We start from the raw sequence: 6000 nt of genomic DNA, 5'->3' as shown, positions 1-6000 counted from the left end.
GTATTCAAAATTAGACAATAAAAATGAAAAACTCTAATTTTTCCAATAATATGTTCGTTTAGTTGGAAATTTCTCAATTTCACAAGGAACAGGAGAGAAAATTCACCACAAAATCTGTAAAGCAGGTGCTCCTGAGTAAAACGGTACCCCATATGTGAGTATAATCCACTGTATGGGCACACAGCAGGGCTCAGAAGGAAGGGAGCGCCAATTAGCTTTTTCCGTGCAGATTTTTCTGAAGAAGTTTCTGAGCGCCAGGTGCGTTTGCAGCGCCCCTGTAATGTCTACAGAATAGAACCCCCCCAAAAGTCACCCCATTTTGGAAAGTTCACCCCTCAAAGAATTCATCTTGGGGTAGGATGAGCATTTTGGCCCCACAGGTATTAGAGGAAAGTATTCAAAATTGGCCAGTAAAAATGAAAAACTTAAATTTTTCCAATAATATGTTGGTTTAGTTTGAAATTTCTAAATTTCACAAGGAACAGGAGAAAAAATGTTCCCCAACATCCGAAAGGCAGGTTCTCCTGAGTACAACGGTACCCCATATGTGGGCATAAACCACTGTATGGGCACACAGCAGGGCTCAGAAGGGAAGGAGTGCCAATTTGCTGGAGCAAAAACGCAGCTAGTAATAGTTATTAGAATAGCGCAGTTACTAAAAAAAAAAAAAAAAATGAGATTACAGGTAATCTGGAGGTGGTTACGGACAGTCTGGGGTGGTTCCGGGTAATCTGGAGGTGGTTACGGGCACTCTGAGGTGGTTCCAGTTAATCTGGAGGTGGTTACAGGCAATCTGGGGTGGTTACGGGTAATCTGGTGTGGATACGGTCAACATGGGGTCATCACGGGCAACCTGCTGTGGTTACGGCAACCTGGGGTGGTTAGAGGCAACCTGGGGTGGTTAGAGGCAACCTGGGGTGGTTACGGGCAACGTGGGGTAGATGCGGAAAACCTGCTGTGGTTACAGACAATCTAGGGTGGTTACAGGCAACCTGCTGTGGTTACGGGCAACGTGGGGTGGTTACAGACAATCTGGGGTGGTTACAGACAATCTGGGGTGGTTACGGACAATCTGGGATGGTTATGGACAATCTGGGGTGGTTACAGACAATCTGGGGTGGTTACAGACAATCTGGGGTGGTTACAGATAAACTGAAGTGCTTATAGGTAATCTGAGGTGGGTACCTGTAATCTGGCGTGGTTACGGGCAATTTGGAGGAAGTCATTGGAAATTTGGGGTGGTTAGAGGCAAGGTGCAGTGGTCAGAGGCAAGGTGCGGTAGTCAGAGGCAAGGCGCGATGGTCAGAGGCAAGGTGCGGTGGTCAGAGGCAAGGTGCGGTGGTCAGTGGCAACATGCGGTGGTCAGTGGCAAGGTTCGGTGGTCAATGGCAACGTGTGGTGGTCTGTGGCAAGGTGCGGTGGTCAGAGGCGACGTGCGGTGGTCAGAGGCAACGTGCGGTGGTCAGCGGCAACCTGCGGTGGTTGCGTGCAATCTGGGGGGTTGAATGTAATCTGGCATGATTACGGGCAACCTGGGGTGATTATGCACAACCTGCGGTGGTTACGGGCAACCTGGAGTGGTTACAGACAATCTAGAATTGTTATGGATAGACTGAAGTGCTTATAGGTAATCTGGGGTGGGTACATGTAATTTGGGGTGGTTACAGGCAATCTGGGGTGATTACGGACAATCTGGAGGGGGTCACTGGCAACGTGCGGTGGTTATGGGCAACGTGCGGTGGTTACGTGTAATCTGGGGGGTTACGTGCAATCTGACGTGATTACGGACAACCTGGGGTGGTTACAGGCAACCTGCGGTGGTTACGGGCAACGTGCGGTTGTTACGGACAACCTGGGGTGGTTACGGGCAACCTGCGGTGGTTACAGGTAATCTGGAGGGGTTAGGGGTAATTTGGGAGTAAACTGCAATTATTACTATAATAAAAAGTGTGTGTTTTATTTTTTTATATGTTTTTCACTTTTTTCACTTTTACACATTTATTTTCACTGTATTACTATGATTACTGTGATATTTTTTATCACAGTAATCATAGTTCAGTGACAGAGACCAAATTGGTCTCTGTCACTTTAAATTTTCAGAGTTGGCTGCTTCTGGAGTGCATGCGCACTTCAGAAGCAGCCTTGACGTCGAGGAGGAAGGAGCTCCAGGATCAGGTGAGTATATGGGGTAGGGGAGGGTGACTGGGGGACGGGGGTGACTGGGGGGGTGGGGGACGCCTTGAGGGGTGGGTGCACATCACTTTTTATCCCCTGTCACTAATCATTCATGGTGACAGGGGATAAAAAGTGCCGGGAGCACGTGGCACAAGCGATCAGCGGTATATAGTATATACCGCTGATCGCTTGTACCGGGACCCCACAGGGGGGTCCCCGATCACTGCCCCATGCTCTCCGCTACCTCCGGTGGCGGAGAGCATGGGTGTTTCTTTCATTTTACTTTAATATCACTGTGAACAGACATTAGCCTGTTCACAGTCATTGAGGCGGCCATCTTGGATCTGATGGCCGCCGCGGGGAGGGGGTGGTTAGTTACCGGGGCACTAGGGGGGCTGATCTGGGGTCTGATTTGACTTATTTCATCTCCGGTGCCACCGCTGTATTTCATCTCCCCCCACCGTGAATCAACGGTGGGGGGAGATGAAATACAGCGGTGGCACCGGCCCATTATTGACCGCCGTTTCGGCTGTCACTAAGGGGTTAATTGGGGTCAGCTGCGGGATCGCAGTTGATTCTCATTATCTCCGGTGCTTCACTCAGATGAGAGCGGGATCGCTATCTCTGCAGGTATCCCGCTCTCATCATAAAGCCCCGTCAGAGCAGGAACGTATATATCCATTCCTACTGCACGGGGCATGTGCAATAGGAACGTATATATACAGATTGCTGACGTGAAGGGGTTAAGGAAATTGACGGCTCTTTGTCTCGATTGCAGTTTTAGTGCTTTCGAAGCCTTGTTCCAGATGCGGATGCCGAAGGTCAGCTTTGCCCATGTCATTTGTGGGACCTCATTTGGGACTGATATGTAGGATTATGCAGAATTTTTTGTCCAGTTCCTTGTGGTCATTTTATACCACGGCGGGGCGGCATTGGGAGTCTTTCTGCGCTCGCAGTACGGTACACGCCTTTTGCTCTGATTTGTTTATCTTTGTATCTTTTTTAGCTGTGTTGTTCAGTGAGAAGCCAGTTAGTTTCTGGTATCTCTTTTTTCTATCGTTGGTTTGGTTATTTCCCAATGTCCACTAGGTTTCAGATCTGACAGTTGTTGAAGGGTTTTTGGAAAACCCCTGTCGTTCGGGATAAGAGGTGGCCTGTTACCTTTAATCCATTGCTCGCATTGCTATACGTTTGTGGTGACCTCTGTTTTTCAGCGTATGAGGCTCAGCTTACATTTTAGCCTTTTTTGGTGCTTTCGGCTTAGGTGAATTGGTGGCTGTAAATACCTGGTCCCAGTCTCCCTTGTTTCTTTCTGATGTTTCTTCTACCCCTGCATCATTAAGCTTCTGGGTGTGGCGTTCTAAGACAGATTGTGTGGGTAAAGGCTTTGTTGTTGCGTTGAATCGGGTGGCGGTTTCTATAGCATGCCCTGTTTAGGATTATTTGAGTGTGCGGCCTTACATTTCGGATTCTTTTTTGATTCATGCGGATGGTACATCATTGTCCAGATACCAATTCTCCGCCATCTTTTAGTGTTGCTTGTGGAAGCTGGATATTAATGGTAGTGCTTTCAGCGCTCATTTCTTTCGGGTTGGGGCAGCTACAGAGGCCTATATGTCTGGTCTTTCACCCACTAACATTATGAGATTGTGTAGATGGAAAACTACCAGGTTTAAGTTGGATATTCGTCCCCACTTATGTTTATAATTTTGTTTTCTTTAGGTCGCTCCCCTATTGTTTTCTAGGTATTCTGGCACTCTTATATTTACTGGGCCTATAGGAGGGCTCTCTGGGATTGTCTCCTGAGTTAGGGGTGGAGTGCATGGGTTACGTTGGAATCAATTGTTGGGGCTGGTTGAGGAAAAGAGTGGTGTGTGGCCTCCTGCGAATGTCATTGTATTACCCGCAGGAGGCAATGACATTGGGAGGAGACAAACTAATCTGTTATTTCATAATATTAAGCTAACTTTTAATGTTTAACAAAGTTTGTTCCCTCATTGCATCCTGGTCTTCTCAGAGGTGACTCCCAGATTAATTTGGTCTTATCACGGCTTTTCCTATCTTGAGCACATCAGGTGTAAGCTAAATAGAGGGTTAGCTAGGTTCCTCGGTTCCATCTGTGGTTTGTTTTACCGCCATAGAGATCTCAAAGGCTTTTTGGTAGGCCTTTATTGGGCTGATGGTGTCCATCTTTTGGACATCGAGCTTGATGTTTTCAATTTGGGTTTGCAGGTGCTTGTGGATGCTCAGCTAAAGCCGGCATGTTTAGGGATGTCACCCCTGTCAGGGTGGACAATTTTTGCAATGGGCTGGTTTTAATTAATATTCATATATTTACATATTTTTGATATTTATAGTTATATGAGAAGAGTTAAACAGGTTATGGCCATATATTCCACAAGTTAAATTGTCTTTATTGGTTACTGCTCTATAGATAAAAAATCTTAGCAAACTATTTGATCAAACAGAGTGTACCATGTCACCATGTTAAGGTGTCATCAGAGACATGATCCTACTATATCTATAGAGCAGGTTTTTATAATGTGTACACCGAGGGAAGTATGAACCTGTAGGTTGCTGTTGCACTTTTTGTTTTCTAGTCTGCACTTTGAAAAGTTAATCTTAATCTCAAAGTTAATCTCAATATTAACCTTATCATCAAAAAGTGGATTGACCAAAAACTGTCTGGTGTAGTTAGGGAAAAACGTTTGCCTGCGGGCATAGGTGCATGCGGCAAGATGTCCCTTTTATAGGCCTGATTTACCATGATTTATGCCTACAATCAGGATTAAATCATGGTGAATATCTACACCAGGCAAGAGCTCCACACAGTAGCCATATATTTATCATATATATATATATATATATATATATATTCACCCCATATTCAAGAGAAATCTGCGTCTCTCAATAAATCCAGCATGGTACACATGGGTGGGAACTTTTTTTTTGTGGTGTTTACATTGTGGGATAAATGTTTTATAGTTTTATAGTTATTGATGCGGCAATACCAAATATATATATATATATATATATATATAATTTTTTTTTCCTTTGTTTTATTTAAAATATTAACTTTATAAGAGGAACAATTTTTTTTTTGGGGGGGGGCAGGTGGATGGGGTAAATATTGCATTAAACTTTTTTACCTTAAACTAGGGGAATCTCACCAGCAACCCTCTTATATTATTTTAGGAAGGCTCTCGGCTGTCATGGAACCCCATTCTTAGTCATTTATTGCATTGCAGCCATTGAACTCACCAAACAGCTGATGAGGTAAGTGACACTACCAGATATGTTACATACCGTAGTCAGGATTTTTACTAGGAGCAGTTAGTTACTGGTAGCCAAGCTCTTATGATCTCACATTCATAGTGGGTCTATTCTAAAGATCGGTATTGACTGCTGTAAAAACACATATGGGCAGTCAATAAGTGGTAATAAAACATCATTCAAATAAGAACTTGAATCCTGTTTTTCACAATAAAGTGTCAGGATGGGACTCAGAGACACAAGACAGAGAGAAGAACTGTCACTTGAACCCGCCAAACTGTCCCTGCCTTTTGGAGTTGTTGGCTCCTTAACAGGCCGGCTCCAACCTGAAGACTGGATTCTACTCTGGATAAGGTGCAACATAAAGATAGAGACAAGACAATACGAACACAATAAGGCAGGGTCCACGAGCAGAGTTGGTCACTAACAGTTGTCGCAGAACAAGATCAGAACATAGGAAAATAGTCAGGGAGTCAAAGCCAGGAATCAGTACACAGGGAAATCAAACCAAAATGAGGACAGCTAGCTTAGGGGCACACAAATGAGGCTCTA

The 6000-nt window shown here is 44.9% G+C and overlaps 1 protein-coding gene across 2 annotated transcripts in view; it reads left to right on the top strand.

Moving 5' to 3' along the window:
- The first annotated feature begins 5387 nt into the window (after nt 1–5387).
- The window catches only part of LOC138784739 (uncharacterized), a 57240-nt gene continuing 56627 nt past the window's right edge, over nt 5388–6000 (top strand). For both annotated transcript variants that reach the window (XM_069960409.1, XM_069960410.1), the window contains exon 1: nt 5388–5451. The gene's annotated coding sequence lies outside the window, so the exon portion shown is untranslated. The remainder of the gene's footprint in view (nt 5452–6000) is intronic.

The sequence above is a fragment of the Dendropsophus ebraccatus genome, chromosome 2 (genome assembly GCF_027789765.1).
Source record: "Dendropsophus ebraccatus isolate aDenEbr1 chromosome 2, aDenEbr1.pat, whole genome shotgun sequence".
Lineage (NCBI taxonomy): Eukaryota > Metazoa > Chordata > Amphibia > Anura > Hylidae > Dendropsophus > Dendropsophus ebraccatus.
The sequence above is the reverse complement of the archived record's forward strand: the minus strand, read 5'-3'. Positions and strand labels throughout refer to the sequence as shown.